This window comes from Podarcis vaucheri (assembly GCF_965113315.1).
Source record: "Podarcis vaucheri genome assembly, chromosome: 3".
NCBI lineage: Eukaryota > Metazoa > Chordata > Lepidosauria > Squamata > Lacertidae > Podarcis > Podarcis vaucheri.
This window is the reverse complement of record NC_138761.1, coordinates 1,491,628-1,511,598: the sequence shown is the minus strand read 5'-3', so window position 1 is coordinate 1,511,598 and position 19,971 is coordinate 1,491,628. Positions and strand designations below refer to the sequence as shown.

Sequence of the window (19,971 nt, the reverse complement as noted above, 5' to 3'; positions counted from 1 at the left end):
TGTGTGTCAGACTCGCAGCTTGTGCATATACAGCATTTGGAATTTGCGCAAGAAGTTTGGAACACGCTGCGTACAACGCATCAGAGAGATGCTGGTTCTTCAGCGTTGCTGTATTTTGAGAAGTTGACCAATCTGAGATTAGCGCCTGATGGAGATGTTCAAGCGCACCTGACAGAGATGAAGTATCTGCGTCAACAGATGGTGGAACGCAATTTCCGTCTACAGGAGGAAGTGTTTTGCTTCATGATGATAAACAGCCTGAACCGCACCTACAAGGTTGTTGCCAGTCAGCTTGGTTCGCTACCTGCTCAGGATCTGACCGCGGAAAGAGTGTCTGCCGTCGTCCTGAACGAACACGACAGACTTGCTGCACTGGAAGTGAAAGACAGAGGGAGGCAAGAACAGAGTTCAAATCTTCCCACTGCTGAATCTACTGGAGAGCATGCCGTAGCATTGAGTGCCGTCCGATGCTACAATTGTGGACAGACTGGGCATCTACAGCGAAACTGTAAGAAGCCGCGACAGTCAAAAGGAGCCAAGAACAGTTCTACGAAGCCTGAGGCGTCAAGCAAAAGCCGTACCAAGTGCCAGGTGAAACCTGCAAAGGCTATGATGGCGAAAGGAACCACGCCAGATGTTGGGAATGCATTCATAATCGATACCGGCGCCACGAAGCATCTCTGCCCACACAGAGAACTGTTTTCGACGTTGAAGAAGCAAAGCTTCACTGTGAAACAAGCCAACGGTCAAGAACTGGAAGCGACCGGAATTGGAACTGTGTATCTTGAGAGTCTGAACTTGACTATAAGCGATGTTTATCTGGTTCCAGAACTGAAATTTAATCTGCTGAGTGTGTCGCAGATTGCAAAGAAGGGACTGAAACTGACCTATGATGCTAAAAGCTGCAAGATCTACAAAGATGGAGAACTGTTTCTTACTGCTAAAGAGAAAGATGGACTGTATTTGTTGACTTTTGATCAAAGTGATTACATGAAATGTAATACTTCTGATTCTAACGAAATTTCTCTTGCAGGTGTGACCAGTGTGAACACCAAGAAGGTGGCTACGAAGGTCCACAGAGCTTTTCAGCGGGTGTATGCTGATGTGATTGGTCCTTTAGAACCATCTAGAGGCGGTGCAAAATATTACCTTGTGTGTGTTGATTGTTACACTAATTATTCTTGGGTTTACTTGATGAAGAAACCGCAGGAAACTTTAGAAAAGTTTCAAGAGTTTTGTGACAAGGTTAAAAGTATGCATGATGCTAACATTGATTGTCTTTTCACAGATGACAAGCCAGTTTTTCTTTTACAGGATTTCCAGAGGTTCCTGGATGAGAAAGGGATAAGACACAAACTTGCTACTTCCGAAGAAGCATGGAAGAAATGTGTCTGTGTTAGGGTGAACAAAGAATTGCAAAAGGGGATGCATGCGCAATTGCTAAGTTCACATTTACCACATGATTATTGGGCCGAATCTTTAGCGTCCTATCTTCATGTGTGGTTGAGAAAAGTCTCAACAGAGTTGGGATGTTCTCCTTTTGAGAAGCTGTTTAATAGAAAACCTTCTGTTGCCTATTTCAAGGTTTTCGGATCTCATGTGAGAACAGAAGCTCCAAGTGGGGTAAAGAATGCCAGAGGCATCTTTGTGGGTTATGAAAAAGGTCTCTACAGAGTAATTTTGTCTGAATCTGGTCAGGTGATTCTCACAAAATTTCTAGAGAGTGCTCCTGAACGGGAGAGAGTGATTGTTCAAACTTTTTCCACAGAGGATTCTGATGATGATGATGAGTTTGATCTTATTGAGTTCAGTGGTACTGATGATGATGACACTGATAGCTCAGACAGCTCAGTTGTCACAGTCATTGAGAGGAAATCTCAAATGATGACTAGACCCTCAGAAGAGGAGGATGAACCACAGATTAAGCTTAGTACTGGTTCTCCAGAGTGTTCAGAGGCTGAACCAGAAAGCAGAGAAGAGCAGCAGCTCTTACGAAGGTCTGAGAGAGCAACGAAGGGTATACCACCCAAGAGGTATTCAAAGGAGTTTGCTAACCTTGCATATGTTGCTGTTGTAAACGATCAAGGACAGATTGAAGCTGTGTCTGAGTCAGAGACAAAGGCACAACAGAGAGTTGTTAACCAAGGAAATGTGAAGTCACACAACCAGAGAGGTACATTGGTAAAACCAGTGGCGGGTAGTTCCAAGGGTGGAACAGAAGCAACGGGAATGTTATAAGTATAACAACTGTTTGTTTTCTTCTCTGGATGACGCTTTGCTCGCAGCACGCATTGATACTTTAGGGGGAGTATGTTACCATAAAGCACCAATGCTGCAGCAAGCAAAGGCTCCAGCAGCTCAGTCAGCTGCTTGTGGCTGGAAAGCCAGACAGGATGTTTGTGGCTGTTGCCATGGAAACAAAGGGGCAGTCCATTCTGTACTGAGCACCGGATGTTAGCTCAGTGTGTGTGTGTCATATGACCTGTACTGGAAGTACATGGGTGGAGTTTCTTCTTGCTGTTGTCGAGTGCAGACATGTTTCTCTGTACTGATATGACAGACAGAAATAAAAGATGTAAATAGTTTTCTGTCTGCTTCTTTCCCCTCCTGGGGGACGCCAAAGGGGAGAGACAAAGAACGGTGTGTTCCTCTCACATATCTGAGATGAATCGCCGGGACCTCGCCTGCTTATCAGCAGAGTGGAGACGCGGGGAGGTCGACAGGAATATCTGCCGGTGCCTACGCTGTGGCACATTCCTCTGACCCAGGCAGAATTCCAACACTTTCACCCTCATTTCACCCAGCCTACAAAGGGCCAAGGGACATACCTCTCATCCCTTTTGCCATGTTGTGGCAGACACTCTCTCTCTCTCTCTCTCTCTCTCTCTCTCTCTCTCTCCTTGTGAGCTTGCAGTCTGCAGAGAGCTTGTAACCGCTCCTTTTTTATTAAAAAAATGATAAGCAGTATATAAATATTTTTAAAATTCATTTTGGAAAAAGCTATATAAATCTTTTTGCCTGTATGATAAAGAGTTTTGAAAAAGCATGTTACTAATTATTGGGACTCAAGGCAGGAGCAGGAAAGGGGAAGGAAGGGGTTAGGCTAGGGAGCAGGGAGAATAATCTGACTGCTTATCAGATTACTGGAAGGAACAAGATCGGTCCAGTTTCCTGAAGGAGCGTCTCCACCCCCTTCGTTCTGCCTGGACACTGAGGTCCAGCTCCAAGGGCCTTCTGGCGGTTCCCTCATTGCGAGAAGCCAAGTTACAGGGAACCAGGCAGAGGGCCTTCTGGGTGGTGGCGCCCGCCCTGTGGAACGCCCTCCCAGCAGATATCAAAGAGAAAAATAACTACCAAACTTTTAAGGTAAAGGTACCCCTGCCCGTACGGGCCAGTCGTGTCCGACTCTAGGGTTGTGCGCCCATCTCACTTAAGAGGCCGGGGGCCAGCGCTGTCCGGAGACACTTCCGGGTCACGTGGCCAGCGTGACGAAGCTGCTCTGGTGAGCCAGCACCAGCGCAGCACACGGAAACGCCGTTTACCTTCCCGCTGGTAAGCGGTCCCTATTGATCTACTTGCACTTTGATGTGCTTTCGAACTGCTAGGTGGGCAGGCGCTGGGACCGAGCAACGGGCGCTCAGCCCGTCGCGGGGATTCAAACTGCCGACCATGCGATCGGCAAGCCCTAGGCGCTGAGGTTTTACCCACTGCGCCACCCACGTCCTGTGACCAAACTTTTAGAAGACATCTAAAGGCAGCCCTGTTTAGGGAAGCTTTTGAGGTTTAATAGGTTATTGTATTTTAGTGTTTTGTTGGAGTGGCTGGGGAAGCCCAGCCAGATGGGCAGGGTATAAATAAATTATTATTACAGTACTTTATTATTTTTATTTTATTCTTATTCTTATTCTTATTCTTATTATTTAGTTAGGCCTATCTCCTAATGAAAGGACGCGGGTGGCGCTGTGGGTTAAAGCCTCAGCACCTAGGGCTTGCCGATCGAAAGGTCGGCGGTTCGAATCCCCGCGGCGGGGTGCGCTCCCGCTGCTCGGTCCCAGCGCCTGCCAACCTAGCAGTTCGAAAGCACCCCCGGGGGCAAGTAGATAAATAGGTACCGCTTACCAGCGGGAAGGTAAACGGCGTTCCGTGTGCGGCTCTGGCTCGCCAGAGCAGCGTTGTCACGCTGGCCACGTGACCCGGAAGTGTCTCCGGACAGCGCTGGCCCCCGGCCAATAGATGTGAGATGGGCGCACAAACCCCAGAGTCTGTCAAGACTGGCCCGTTCGGGCAGGGGTACCTTTACCTTTACCTTTATCTCCTAATGAATGAATAAAGCAAATGTCAGGAATGCCAGCTGTGCTCTTGAATGTCTGTCTGGGGCCACCATGCTGGGCTTGTTGACCCTGGTGACACTCCCACCTGACCCACTGAGCCAAGTGCAACCAGAAAGGGGGGGGAGGCAAGGGCCAGCTGTGCCCCTGAGAGCATCTTCCTGCACGCTGCTGATCTTTGCCCAGCTTTGATGGGCCAAATTGCCCTGAGCAATTCCTGCAGGCTGCTGGTCTGCTGCCTTCTCACCCTGTTGACCCTGGCTAGAACTCCCAAGCGGATTCTCTTTCGCCCACTCTCCTTAAGCTCCGGCAGTGGATCAGCACCCCGGCCTCCTTAATGGCTCTTCCTCACACGCTTTGAAAGTCTTCACCCTCGCTTTTCCTTCCTCCTGCTTGGTTTTTCGGCACACCCCTCCCTTCTCCAATTTGTCATTTGTGAAGGCATGCAATGTGGCCACAGCAAGTGGGCATGAAGCCCAAAGGCTGCCCGTCCTCTTCTTCAGCTATCACTTTCAGAAATGCATCCTCCTTTCCGATCTCTGCTCTCCCCACCATTATTCACCAAGACAAGGACTCCCCGCCAGCACTTCGCTTTAATATTTCATTAGGTTTTTGAAACATCAGAACTTCCCAAGAAGAATGCATGCCTTCAAGGTACAAAACATATTGAATCCACTCTTCATAAAGTTACAAAAACGAAATGGCTAAATTTATACAGGACAAGAGTAACCGCAGTCCAACGTATCATTGGAAGGGGATGTCGAAATATTGCAACGAAACTCTACAGAAGTGTTGATTACTTTCAGCTCCACTTCCCCTTGCAGCCTCTCTCCCCTCTTGGGTCGATCTCCCTACACCCGGATCATTTTTTTTCATTTAAGACCCGGGAGTCTCAGCAGGGGCAACATTAGCATTGTTCAGCGTACTTCTGCATGACCCAGAAAGCTGAAAGAGTCCAAGGCATTGCTGCATTCCTTGAAGAATCTGCATCAGCAGAAAACCCCTGGGCTCCTCCAGCTCCTCAGGTAGGCAATGCAATCAGGCAATATTAGCCATTGGGAGGAAGTGGGCTGGACTCCCCACCCCAGGGAGAAATTTCAGACAAGTATCTCCCTCCCCACCCCCATTTCTGGGAGTCTATACTCTGGAGCATGGGCAGGCGAATTAAGGCCTGGGGGCTGGATCCGGCCCAATCGCCTTCTCAATCCGGCCCACGGACGGACATAGGGGCATAGGAATTCGTTTTTTCTTTTTCCCAAAAAAATATAGTCTAGCCCACTATGGTGGACAGGCCCACAGCTGACTCCTGCTGACCCCTGTTCTTGGCCATGGGTAGGCAAACTAAGGTCCGGAGGCCGGATCCAGCCCAATCACCTTCTCAATCCAGCCCATGGACGGTCCAGGAATCAGTGTGAATAATAATAAATACCCCGCCCATCTGGCTGGGCTTCCCCAGCCACTCTGGGTGGCCTCCAACAAAATATTAAAATACCGTAATGCATCAAACATTAAAAGCTTCCCTAAACAGGGCTGCCTTCTCTGGGTTATTTGTGGGGGTAGGAATTTGTTCATTCCCTCCCCCCCCAAAAAATATAGTCCTGCCCCCTGGCAAGGTCTGAGGGACGGTGGACCAGCCCCTGGCTGAAAAAGGTTGCTGACCCCTGCTCCGGAGTGTCCTTCAGGAAATGGTTCATTGAGCCCTGCAGTGCTTGAAAGAACAAAAACTGGTGCTTAATGTAATCGGAAGCGCTTGCCAGTGGTTACAGCCTCGGACCAGCATCAGGGTTCAGGTCTCCACTTGGCCACGCAAGAGCCTACCCCGCAGGGTGGTTGTGCGGATGAAATGAGGGGGCAAACCATGCACACCACCCTGAGCTCCCTGGAGAAAAGGGGAGGTGGAAATTAAATCGATTAATTAAATTACGAGGGTTGCAACGGCTAGTATAATGGGAATGCTGTCGAGTCCAGTTGCTTGCTCCTGGCACTGCAGTCGTGTGCCAGGGATGCCCACATGGCAGTGTAATAAGCAAGAATCTGTCCTTATCCCCTTATAGGGGACACAAGAGCCCATATAGAGTCCTTTGCAGGTTCTCCATCAGTCGGAGGAAAAAACAGAGGCCAGCCAGAGAATATTGGGAAGCAAAGCAGCTCGTAAGCCTGATTTTTATTCATCTGTTGCAACAGGGTGCTCCCCTCACACGCAGGAAAGGAGGAGGACCCAGAACCCAGGTGTGCCCACCCTTATATAGACATTTTAAATTGCCCACCTTGGAGTCAAAGACCACCCCCAGTTACATCATACATACATCACAGAAAGGGAGGTCTACAACAGAAATCTGAGTGCATTGTTTACCTCCTGTCTGGCAGGTTACCTGTTAATGCTCACTTGATTGGATACCCTGGGGAGCCTGGCCAGTCTTTTGTGGTGACAAATACTTCGTTCCTGAGCCAGGTCACAGGCTCACCCTATTCATACACAGACAGACATACGCTTAAGACAGGATTTGTGAAGGAAAAGACAATGGGGAGGCTTTTCCATTGGACCTTGCAGAGAAAACACCTGGTCAGCCTGGGAGTCAAAATGGCTCCATGGCTGCTCTCCTGTGCAGCTTCAGACATGTGGCCTATATATCTATGTACGTGTTTGCTTGGGACATTTATGAACCTTTATTATATACATAAGACCTTAATTTATTTCAGCAGAGTTGATACTGCTCCTCTGCTAACGCCCCAGACACCTCGGTGAGGTCTGCAAGCTGGGAATCAAAGGCGATGCTTTGTTGCCTTGGAATGGACACTGAGGTCCAGCGCCGAGGACCTCTTGGCGGTTCCCTCCCTGCGAGAAGTGAGGTTGCAGGGAACCAGACAGAGGGCCTTCTCAGTGGTGGCACCTGCCCTGTGGAACACCCTCCCACCAGATGTCAAAGAGATAAACAACTACCTGACAGAAGACATCTGAAGGCAGCCGTGTTTAAAGGTAAAGGGACCCCTGACCATTAGGTCCAATTGTGACCAACTCTGGGGTTGTGGCGCTCATCTCGCTTTATTGGCCGAGGGAGCCGGCGTACAGCTTCCAGGTCATGTGGCCAGCATGGCGAACCAGAGAAGCGCACGGAAACGCCGTTGACCTTCCCGCCAGAGTGGTACCTATTTATCTACTTGCGCTTTGAGGTGCTTTTGAACTGCTAGGTTGGCAGGAGCAGGGACCGAGCAATGGAAACTCACCCCGTCGCGGGGATTCGAACTGCTGACCTTCTGATCAGCAAGTCCTAGGCTCTGTGGTTTAACTCACAGCACCACCTGCGTCCCGCAGCCCTGTTTAGGGAAGCTTTTAATGTTTGATGTATTGTTGTTGTTGTTGTTGTTTAGTCGTTTAGTCGTGACCGACTCTTCGTGACCCCATGGACCAGAGCACGCCAGGCACTTCTGTCCTCCACTACCTCCCGCAGTTTGATCAAACTCATGCTGGTAGCTTCAAGAACACCATCCAACCATCTCGTCCTCTGTCATCCCCTTCTCCTTGTGCCCTCCATCTTTCCCAACATCAGGGTCTTTTCCAGGGAGTCTTCTCTTCTCATGAGGTGGCCAAAGTATTGGAGCCTCAGCTTCACGATCTGTCCTTCCAGTGAGCGCTCAGGGCTGATTTCCTTCAGAATGGAGAGGTTGGATCTTCTTGCAGTCCATGGGACTCTCAAGAGTCTCCTCCAGCACCATAATTCAAAAGCATCCATTCTCCGGCGATCAGCCTTCTTGATGGTCCAGCTCTCACTTCCATACATCACTACTGGGAAAACCATGGCTTTTACTATACGGACCTTTGTTGGCAAGGCGATGTCTCTGCTTTTTGAGACGCTGTCTAGGTTTGCCATCGCCTTTTTCCCAAGAAGCAGGCGTCTTTTAATTTCGTGGCTGCTGTCACCATCTGCAGTGATCATGGAGCCCAAGAAAGTAAAATCTCTCACTGCCTCCATTTCTTCCCCATCTATTTGCCAGGAGGTGATGGGCCCAGTGGCCATGATCTTCGTTTTTTTGATGTTGAGCTTCAGACCATATTTTGCGCTCTCAGTTGTTCCATATGCAGTTCTAACTGTAGCTTCTTGTCCCACATAGAGATTTCACAGGAGACAGATGAGGTGACCAGGCACTCCCATTTCTTTAAGAAATTGCCATAGTTTGCTGTGGTCAACACAGTCAAAGGCTTTTGCATAGTCAATGAAGCAGAAGTAGATGTCTTTCTGGAACTCTCTAGCTTTCTCCATAATCCAGCGCATGTTTGCAATTTGGTCTCTGGTTCCTCTGCCTCTTCTAAATCCAGCTTGCACTTCTGGGAGTTCTCGGTCCACATACTGCTTGAGCCTTCCTTGTAGAATTTTAAGCATAACCTTGCTAGCATGTGAAATGAGTGAAATTGTGCGGTAGTTGGAGCATTCTTTGGCACTGCCTTTCTTTGGGATTGGAATGTAGACTGATCTTCTCCAATCCTCTGGCCACTGCTGAGTTTTCCAAACTTGCTGGCATATTGATGTATTACAGTATTTTAATATTTTTGGGGAAGCTAATAATAATAACAACAACAACAACAACAACAACAACAACAACTATTATTATTATTATTGGTAGTGCAGGCTGTGCTCCATCCAGCTGTGGCAGCAGTTTTATTCAGAATGCTGGCCATGGAAGCCCTGCTTGAGCGGCGAACTACACTTCCCAGAATTCTTGGATGGGCTCCTTTTCCCTGAGCTGCTACCTTTCCGCATGCAGGGAGCTCATCACGTGGTGCGGGGCGGGGTCTTGGGTCCTGCTGCAGAGACCTTTGCGCATGCGCTCTGCGGCCTGGGACGAGGAGGCCGTCGCTTCCCGTCACCATGGCAACGGGGTTCGGGCGCCGGCTGCGCCTGCGCGTGAGGCGGCTGGCCGGGCTTCTGCTCGCGTATGCGCCCCCGCTCGCCCTTGGGAGGTTGGGGGGAGGAGGAGGGAGCGCAGCCCTTCGGCCCTCCCCTCGCGCCCTCGGATTGGCTCCCGCCTGGCGCGGCCGGCGCCGGGGGAGGGCGTGGCTGGGCGGCCGGGTCCTCGCCTCCCCATTGGTGACGCCCTCGGCGGCGGGCGGCTCGGGACGCCTCGCGGGTTGGTCGGCGCGGACGGCGCTCCGCGGCCCGGGCCCCGATTGGTCGGCGCGCCGCCCAGGAGGCGGGAGCGCGGGTCGGTGGGCCGCCGCGTCGGGCCTCGGGCGCGAGCCTCTCGCCGCCGCCGCTGCCTGAGGGAAGCCGAGCCGCGAGGAGGAGGAGGAGGAGGAGGAGAAGGAGAAGCAGGGCCGGCCGAGAAGTAAGGGGGGCGGCGAGGAGCCCCGGGGCTCCCTCAGGAAACGCGCGGGCGGCGCAGGCCCCGAGACACCGGGGGTCTCCCTCTGGGGGGGCGCCGTCCTCGGTCCCGCTGGGCCGGGAACTGGCCTGGGACGCCGCCTCGACTCACAGCCCGCGCTTCTCACCGCCCGACAACAGCCCCGCCAGGTAGGGCGCCTCCTGCTGTCGGGAACCCTTTCCTCCCGCGGCCGGTGCGCGTGGCTTCGCCCCCCCCCAGCCGGATGGGCGGGGTATCAATAATAAATTATTATTATTATTATTATTATTATTATTATTATTATTATTCCCCTCCCCCCCTGCGCCTCCGCTGCGGATCGCAGGTCTTTCCCGCGAGGTCCGGGCAGTGGCGTAGCGTGGGTTGTCAGCAACCGGGCAAGGCAAGTAATTTGCGCCCCCTAACCCGTGGATTTGCGCCCCTTAACCCCCAGATGTTGCGCCCGGTGCGGCCGGCCCCCCCTGCATCCCCCACGCTACGCCACTGGGTCCGGGAGCGGCTGCCCGGCGGCTTCTCGGAGGAGGGGGAGGAGGGCCAGCAGCTGAGCTGAGCGGGTCTTCCGGGGGCCACTATACCTTTCTTACTCTTCAAGGTGGGCCCTCCAGCTGTTTGGGGACTACAACTCCCATCATCCCTAGCTAACAGGACCAGGGATGATGGGAGTTGTAGTCCCCAAACAGCTGGAGGGCCCAGTTTGCCTGTGCCTGCTTTAAGGGGCAACGAGGCTCCCGGGAGCGCATGGCTTCGCCCTCCCCCCGGAGGGTTCCCCTCCTCCCTTGCGCGGATCGCAGGTCTTTCCCGGGAGCAGCAGGCCTGGCGGCTTCTCGGAGGAGAGGGAGGAGTGCCGGTGGGCACTGAGCAGGTCTTCTGGGCGCCGCGATACATTTCTTAGCCTTTAAGGCAGGCAGAGGCAAACTCAGCCCTCCAGATGTTCGTGGGACTACAACTCCCATCATCCCTAGCTAACAGGACCAGTGGTCAGGCGTGATGGGAGTTGTAGTCCCAAAAACATCTGGAGGGCTGAGTTTGCCCATGCCTGCTTTAAGGGGCCATGAGCCTCTCCGGTTGTCGCTGGTCTTTCCTATGGTACCCAAGCCAGACAGATCCCCCCCCCCCCAATAGTTGCATCTTTCGTCTGAGTGGCTTTCAGGGCAAAAGTGGAGGGGGTGCAGGTGGCTAAGAAATGGAAGAAGATTGGGTGTTATCTGTGACTCCGCATGAGTGCCAGGAATGCCCTGGGGGCAAGCAAGGTCTCCAAGCCATGGAAGAGCTTGTCTCCTGAAGATGGTCCCTGTAACAGCAGCTTTGCCCGGTTTTGAGGCACTCCAGGCGGGGCTGCAGAGTTCAGGGCCCCGTTGAAGCCCAGCACTGTACAGCATTGAGCCCGGGTTGAATTCCTGGGTTCTTTACCTGGGTGAATCAGCACCAGATGCTGAGGGACAGCACTGTGCCTGCCTGCCTGCCTGGCTAGCTTCTGCTGCCTTTGGGGAAAGGCACTTCATCCGGGGACAAAGGGTACCTTGCATGTAAATGGCCGAAATGGAGCCCTGGGGCTCTTCTTTTCACTGAAAAGCAGCCCTGGACGGCTGCAACCTTGAGTGGCTGTGCAGTGTTGAGATAGACTCTTAAACAAAGGTTGCAGTTGCCAAAACAGAATGTCATGTTGCCATTTTTGGGTTAGATGGCTCTAAAGTCTTCTTTTTCTTGGACTGACTGTGATTGATTGCCAGCTAAACACATGGCTAGTTCAGATGACAACCATGAGCTAACTGAGAACTTAAAGAAGAAAATGGACTTGATCCAGGGACAGTCCTCATATATATTGGCCTATTCCTACCTCTTTTTCTTGATGGTAGCACAGACCATTCATAGCATAAGAATATTCTTCACAGCTGTGAGCAGGGTAGTGGGGTGGGATAAGTGAAGACAAGCTACAGTAATTAGCTATAACATTGTTCACTGCTCCTGCTCGGGCTGCACAGAAACATTCTCATTGTGCAGATAAAGTAGAATGGATAGAATTCTACAGGATGAAGTATTAGTGTGTGAGGTATAAGTGTGTGTCAAGATCCATGCATCCCCAGGCATGCGCCTCCAGGTGGTGGAGATTTCAGGTGCCATTCTGGCACCCAGGCGTCTTCACTTGGTCACAAGTGGCCAGCAGCCAGGTGCAAAATGTGCCTGGCTAATTTTGAACACTGATTCTGACGCTGCATATGTGAATTTCATGAATTGGAGGGAGTTTGGGTTGGATGACCTTTGAGATCCTGTCATCTTTATATGTCTATGGTGCCTTGAAGCATAAGGGACTACAGGGAAGCCAGAAGCAAGAGGGCTGAGGAAAAGGTGCAGACTAGGCAGCAGAGCAGAGGACCTTCCTTGGAAAAAGGTAGGTGGGCAACAAAGCTTGAAGAGGGGAGGCAGGAGGGCTCTCTGAAGAAACACCAGGGTCACCTGTATAAGGTAAGGGAGGGAAAGAGGCAGTTTCCTGAAGAGCAGCAATCTTAACAGTGGAATATTGGAGAGAGAAAAGGAGAAAATAGCACTGGAGCACCCCCTCACGCAGGGCCACAGGTCCTCCATCTTCCTTGCACACTAGGGGCTCCATTCCCTTCACCCTTGAACTGAGGCCATGATGGCTGCGGCTGGTGGGAGTTGGAATCCACTAGCCTCTGGAAGGCCACAGTTTGCTCATCCCTGGCCTACAGGAAGGTGGGGCTGTGGGAAGTGGGAGGCAGCTGATGGATGCAAGACTTGTGATTAGTGGGAGTCCAGAGAGCCAAGAGGAGATGAGGCTTCTACAACTCAAATCTCACTGTTGGCATCCGGACTCTTCCTGTTGTAGTTTCTGCTGATGCCTCCATGTTGTGACCTAAGAGCCCATTGATAATAATATCCGGTTAACTGTGCAGGGGTCAGTAAATCCACCTGCAGCAGAGGGGGTCCCTTCCTCCTCCAGCAAGCCCACACTGCCCTACTCCCCATCCATGTGCTGATCATGCTCCAGCCACATTCAGCGCCTCCCTCCCAGGTGCTGCTTGAGTTAGTTCCCACAGCCCTTCTCCAGATGTAGCTTAAGACAAGGCAGATGAACTTCCAACCTATTCCTGAGCTGGTTGTCTTGAATGATGGAGGATGAGATTTTGCTGAATCTGAGCCTAGAATATGTGTGTAAATGGGTTTCTGTGATTTCACATGAATGACTATGCTGAGCATTCTAAGATGAGCTGGTCAGATTGTGTAACTCTTCTCAGATGTGGATTTCCAGTACTGCAAATGGTATAAATTGACCTTGCTGTTTTGTGCAAATGGTTCACCATAGGCAGCAGTGATGTGGAAGGAATTTCTTTTCCATTGCTTTGTTTTCTGTGGAAAACTTTTCATTTAATCAGTTCATTAGGAGCAATGGTATTTGGCAAGTGTGGCGGTTTCAAAGTAAAATAAACATGTTAAACCAGATCATGCTTGGGGCACCAAAAAATTACCCTAATTGGCACAGAGAAGAAACTCTCTAGTTAATTTTTTCCTGAAATCCCACATCTCCGGGAAGGAGGAAGCCCAAATGCCATGTGGACTCAGTGTCCACAATTTGCCCAGAAGGCAGGACTTTCACTCAACATGATGCAATGGCCAAGCCTCCGTGTGTTTGCCTGGCCTTTCTGCTAAATAATAGGTTTTTTCAAGAGAGCAAGTTCAATTGACCTTGTAGAAAAACAACAGCATCTGTTCCATCCTGATTATTGTTGTTATTTATTAATGTAGCAAGTAAGTGTTCATAGGATGGCATGGCAGCATACACATGTTTTTGCTTTAAAGTCTAAAGCTTTTCCTTAGTCCACTTCTATTGCTTCCATCTTTTATTTTGTCTTCCCCTATTTTCACAAACAGTTGGACTATAATTTCAAAATATACATATGCATATTCAAAACAAGTATGTAAAAGGGGACTAAATATTTTGTTTAATGCACCATAGAAACCCATTTTGAATTGAAAGCCGCTGGGAGTTTTTTGAATCCCAACAATCTCATTGTAAAAATAAAAGACCAACCTACTGCCCACAAGGTCTACATACTTTCCCATGCAATGTTTACAGGTTCCTTTCATTGAATTCATAATACCCTGACAGGGGAGCATATTTTGTTTGTGTGGCCTTTTGATTGGGGAGTCTGACACTATGACTGTTGTACTTGACACTATTAATAGTCTTGCTGCTGAATTGGCCCAAAGTGCCCAAAGGAAAGGCACCAGGCAAGGTTTATCTGCATGATTAGTTGATCTTTCCAGCTCCCTCAGTGCAAGGAAATGTGTGGGGAGATCTGCCAGCCCCCTGCTTTTTTTTAAGGACAGGTGGTATTTGGCGTTTGAAATTTATTCCATATTTCAGTGTTGCTGCCTTTGAGTGTGTTAGTGGACTGAGTTCTGTTTCGTTGAATTGTAACATTCTCTTTTGAAATGTTTGAGATATATATGTTTTTGGGTTACCTTTGCTGTGTTAAATGTGCATTCTGCACTTGTCCTCCTTCGTAATGTTTTATTTTGAAATCTTTAAGATTACCGTATATTTTAGTTTCCTGTTAGTTTTGTTGTCTATATTTGCCTTTTTGTGTAATATTTTATTCTGGGTTGTTTGATGTTTTAATGTAAGTTGTAAACGGCTTTGAGATTAAGTTTCTTTAAAATATAAAGCGGTGTGGAGATGAAATGAATAATAAAAATAGTACACTGCTTTGTGTTGGTGTATGGAGAAGGACAGCAATATAAAATAAATAAAAAGAAATAGGTAGCTTCTTCAGCTCTGTCCAAAGTGAAGTTCATAATGTGTTTACCACGTTAGTAGCTCTGCAGGTCAATTGTAGGCATTAAAATGTTGCTTTGACCAGCTGAGCTGCCTTCCCTCTTGACTGCACTTGCTCCCCTCTGGTCATAGGGCTCGCTCTTTAGGGTCTGAAGAACTGCTTGAAACTTTCACATATGCAACTTGGGAGGACGGTTTCAGGAAGGGCAAAGGACTGACATTTAGATGTTTGAAATGTCTTTGGCAAAGCCCTACTCAAGTGTAATGGGCAGCATTGTCTTGGCTATACACTGGCGTGGATTGTGAAAGAGTGGGAATGAATAGTGCATTTCTTCATGCTGAAAGGTTAAGGGTACGTCATCCTAAGGCTGTGTGTTTCCTAGAATTAGCTTAATGGCAGCTCATAGAGGGAAAGTTTAAGCTCGTGTGTGATGCTGAGGCAATCTTTGATCACATTTAAGGCCCTGCATCAAGCTGGAAAAACATCTTGAACTTCTTAGGAGCCAGTCTCAGAGATTGGTGTCTTGGTACTAAGGCAGTTTCTTCCAGCCTTAATTCTTGTATTGCTGGTTCTGTCTCCAAAAGAACACACTTGAGAAGGAAAAGAACATGGAAGCAGTGGTAATATGAAGTTGTGAGCAAACTGCTGTGAAATGCTAGATTAGATTATAAAGGTTAGAGTAGGTTTAATGCAGATTCCATAAGTATATAAAACAGCATACAGAAAATGGAATAGGAACTCGCCACTTATGTTCTTCCAGTCGCCAGAAGCTGAAGCTACTGTGGGCAGCTGGCCTCTGCAGTTTGCTGCGTCAGGATGGTGGCCACACTCTCACTCTGTGGTAGCCACACATTGTGGTTAACTACTCTCCCAAGCCTTCTGAGACCACTCCCCAGAGCCCCATTTGATCAGACCAGATGCTGACCAGGTGGGATGGTCAGTGTTTAGAATCACTTGAGGAAGGATGGGTTGGGTGGAGAGACTGTATGTGAGGTTCTGTTGATGAACACTGCACACTTCCTGAGCCTTCTGATATTTGGGAAGCTAAGGAGACAAGGTGGAGAAGGAGTTTTTTTTAATTAATTTTATCTGTAAAACTTATTTTCTGTGTTATAAACAGAGAGAAGCACTCAAAATGGCTCACAAGACCAAAACAACCCAATAAGCACAGTCTAAAACATCTGAATGATACCAGATGCCAGGGTTGCTCCTCAAGGGCCTACCTGATAGGCTCTTTTTCGGGGAGATGGAGCTCTGTAGCTCCCTATCTTCATCCTCACTGCCCTTGCAGCCTTAAATGTCTTGATGCCAAGGCTGGGCAGAGGGAGGGAGGAAAGTGGTTGTGTGCTAGGTAAGGATGCGTGGAGAGTTATGGGTTGGTAGAGTTCACACACAAATTGAAAACAAGCAGCCAGATCTTCTGGTTTGTACTGCTTTTTTCCATGGGCCCAGGGATTGGGGGGGGGGTGCCCGGAGGATTTGGCGCTCTCTGTTTGCGGCTGCCTCCATCTGTTCTGCTGCAGAACTGGGGTGAGATAAACAGAGTTTTCCTTTCAGAGCTAATGTTCTCTCAGCATACAGCTCTGTTATTCATAAACAGCAACTGCCTGCATTGCTACGTGGGGGTTTTCTTTTACTGAAGAGGGGAGAGGAGGAGGAGAAAAGCTGCTGCTGAAAATGCAATGGCGACACAGTCTTGCATTAGAAGAAGGCAGGTGCAGTTTGTCAAGTGCTGTTGTGCAGCCTCCATTGGAGTCTGTGCAGTGGAAGCAGCAGCTGTGCTGTAGGGAGTACATTGTGCATGGTGCCTGCAAAACCAGAAAAGCTTCCAGTCAGCTTATTTAAAAGTTTGCTTTTGACTAGGCTTGAACCGCGACATGTGATCTCTTCTTCTTCATCCCCCACTTAAATTTTAAAAAGTCACTTCCAGTATTGCATTGTAATAAGTTTCAGAGCTGGAGGCAATTCAGATCAATTTATTTTTTTTAGAAAATATGACCCTTTTCCTCTTGTTGACTTGTGCTTTGGGGTTGTTCCCTAGTCCTTCCCCACAAACTTGGTTTAAGTGGATCTTGGCTCTCCACAGTCCTTCTTCTCAATAGCAGCCCATGCTTTCCGCCAGCAGAACATGCACGCCATGTCATTGATTCTGCTGTTTCGCTCTACCTGTGGCTTATTCTGCAGTCGCTTCTTGCCTTGATTCTGCTGTCTTCTGCCTTGATCCCTCCTGCATTAAAACCACCTAGTTGCTTTCCTTCAGAATGGCCATCTCCTGAAAAGAAAAGTTGTTCTGGCCTGCCATTTAAGGGAATCAAAAGCCTTTCTTTTCTTTTCTTTGCAAACTGCAAGGAAAAGCCAAACAGGCTAGGTCAAACGATTGCTGTGGGCAAAACTTGCCAGATTTCAATCTTCTTAGGAAAAGGAAGTGTTGTGCTCCAAAAGGCATCTGTGACTTGATCAGCTTTTTATTGTCCCGCATTTACTCAAATGTCACTTTTTTTTTCGCCAAATTACGTCACCAAAATTAGGATGTGCATTAGATTTGATGGTGCATTTACATTCACCAGCAAATACTTTATTGGTTCCAAGGTTTTGAAAATTGAGGTGCGCAGTAGATTCACGTGAATACAGTAAGTCTTCATCAGGCTGTATGAGGAATTACTGGACTAGTCTCTTAGCCAGGAGAGAGTGAAGTCTTTGGCGTAATAACAGATTTGTCGTGGGGAACTTGTAACTGTTGGATTTCCTGAATCTTCTTTTGGAGTTACTTCAACAGAATGCACAGCCTCAGGTAGAGAATATAATCTCACTCGGGTGTTATTTTGCAGTATAATGGTCATATAAGTTCATGCCACCAACCAAAGTGACAGAAAGGCCTCCATGGCGTGAGAGAGGCAAGTTTAGGATAGCAATATTAGAGACTCTTGAACCCAGCTAGGACAAGTACCGGTAACTCTCCATTGTCAAGAAGATCCATTGGAGTTAGGATAGCCACTTTCCAGATATGTTGGACTTCAGTCCCTGTTGGTCCCACTCTGCACGGCCAGTGGTCAGGGATGCTGGGAGTTGTAGTCCAAAGCATCCGGTGGTTGCCATGTTGGATACCCTGGATTAGAGGATTGTGTGGCCTTCTTTGAGATCTCAGTTCCATAATGAGAGAATCTCTCTTGCTAAGCACACCCACGTTGATGCCTTTGGTTCAGACTTGGCTGTCTCTGGAAGAGTTAGTAGCTGCCCATGTGAATTCTGTTGTGCTGAAAGAATAGGTAAAGGTAAAGGGACCCCTGACCATTAGGTCCAGTCGTGGCCGACTCTGGGGTTGCGGCGCTCATCTCGCTTTATTGGCCGAGGGAGCCGGCATACAGCTTCCGGGTCATGTGGCCAGCAGGAATAAGCCGCTTCTGGCGAACCAGAGCAGCGCACGGAAACGCCGTTTACCTTCCCACCGGAGCGGTAGCTATTGATCTACTTGCTCTTTGAGGTGCTTTCGAACTGCTAGCTTGGCAGGACGCAGGTGGCGCTATGGGTTAAACCACAGAGCCTAGGACTTGCCGATCAGAAGGTCAGCGGTTCGAATCCCTGCGTCGGGGTGAGCTCTCGTTGCTCAGTCCCTGCTCCTGCCAACCTAGCTGAAAGAATAAGCCATGATATATTCCCATGCAGCTCTGTGGCACGCTTGTTGCAGGACTGAAACAATGCCATTGCCTGAAAAGAAATGAAAAGCAGTGAAGTTAGGATGCCTTGCCCCAGCTCTGTATATGAAAATGTGGCACAAGTGTTCTTAGTTTGTTTTTGTTCTTGTTTGATTATATATGCTCTCATTCTGCATTTTTATGCTGTGAACTGCCCCATGATCCTGGGATGAAGGGTGGTGTGCAGATTTAATAAAAATTAAAACAAAGATAGGTACCGTATTTTGCGGCCCATAGGACGCACCTAGTTTTTTGGGGGGGAAATAAAGAAAAAAATATTTCCCCCCCCCAGGTGCGGGGCTGGAAGAACCAGGTCGGGGAACAGTGGGAAGGCACGCTCTGCCTCCCCGCTGTCCCCCGTGCTTGTGGGGCTGGCGATGGGGAGAAGTGCGCTGATCCCGGGACTGCAGGCAGCTCTGCACGGCCACCGGGAGCGGGGAGGAGCTTTGCCCCCGGCTCCTGGTGGCCGCGCAGAGCTGCGCTGATCCCGGGGTAGCAGGCAGCTCTGCGCCGCCATCCGGAGCGGGGCGGAGCTTAGCGCCCCGCTCCGGATGGCGGCGCAGAGCTGCGCTGGTCCCAGGGCTGCAGGCAGCTCTGCGCAGCCACCGGGAGCGGGGCGGAGCTTCGCCCCCCCGGCTCCCAGTGGCCGCGCAGAGCTGCGCTGATCCCGGGACGGCATGCAGCTCTGCGTGGCCACCGGGAGCGGGGCGGAGCTTAGCGCCCCGCTCCGGATGGCGGCGCAGAGCTGCGCTGGTCCCAGGACTGCAGGCAGCTCTGCGCGGCCACCGGGAGCGGGGCGGAGCTTCGCCCCCCCGGCTCCCAGTGGCCGCGCAGAGCTGCGCTGATCCCGGGACGGCATGCAGCTCTGCGTGGCCACCGGGAGCGGGGCGGAGCTTAGCGCCCTGCTCTGGATGGCGGCGCAGAGCTGCGCTGGTCCCAGGACTGCAGGCAGCTCTGCGCGGCCACCGGGAGCGGGGCGGAGCTTCGCCCCCCGGCTCCTGGTGGCCGCACAGAGCTGCGCTGATCCCGGGACTGCAGGCAGCTCTGCACAACCCTCGGAGCCGGTCTCCCAAGGGTTGCGCAGAGCTTCCTGAAGCCTGGAGAGCGAGAGGGGTCGGTGCGCACCAACCCCTCTTGCTCTCCAGGCTTCAGCGAAAGCCTGCATTTGCCCCATAGGACGCAGGCACATTTCCCCTTCATTTTTGGAGGGGGAAAAGTGCGTCCTATGGGGCAAAAAATACGGTACGTAAGAATGTATGCAGTTCACTTGGCTGCCCTCTTCCTTCAGCGTGGGGGACGGGCAGCATGGGGGTGGCAAAAGCTGTGGGGAGATAGTGAGGATTGGGGTGAGTTGTAAAGGGTGGGGAGTTGGCAAGGGGGAGTGGCCATCTTGCCTAGTGGAGCAAGCAGGGGCAGAGTCCCTGTTGCTCTACCTTTTGTTCGCGTGTTTGTTCAGGGAAGGTCTCCAGAGCAACAGCATATGCAAATGTAACCTAAAAGTAGAATCTCACGTTCTGTCCGCAGTGAATTGTAATTGGACTAGGAGAGGTTTGCCCTTGTGGGAAGAAAATTATACCGTAGTAGTTTTGCAAAACTGAGTCGTAGTGGTGTCAGCTAATGTGCTGCTCACATCCTACAGGTTGTGTAGGAGAATAGATGGCAGTTGTGTACTCGGAGCAGGGGTTACACTATAGAATTTATCTCTTAAAGAGTTTGGTCGTGCCGTAGCTAAATGTTCTGTAAGCTCAGAAGGTGTAATTAAGATTCCACAGCCTACACAACAGGCTCAAAATCGTGCAG

General features: G+C 50.1%; 1 protein-coding gene and 1 long non-coding RNA gene across 9 annotated transcripts in view; one reads left to right on the top strand and one right to left on the bottom strand.

Annotated features, from left to right (window-relative positions):
• LOC309529773 overlaps positions 1-19,971 on the bottom strand; it is a 405,398-nt gene that overhangs the window by 17,476 nt on the left and 367,951 nt on the right. The gene's annotated exons all lie outside the window — the stretch shown is intronic.
• Positions 9,632-19,971, top strand: part of DTNB (dystrobrevin beta) — a 114,372-nt gene continuing 104,032 nt past the window's right edge. For 7 of the 8 annotated variants that reach the window (XM_082217609.1, XM_082217608.1, XM_082217607.1 and 4 more), the window contains exon 1: positions 9,788-9,835. The gene's annotated coding sequence lies outside the window, so the exon portion shown is untranslated. Of the gene's footprint in view, positions 9,651-9,787; positions 9,836-19,971 lie in introns of those variants that run through there. The other variant, XM_082217603.1, reaches the window with a different exon arrangement.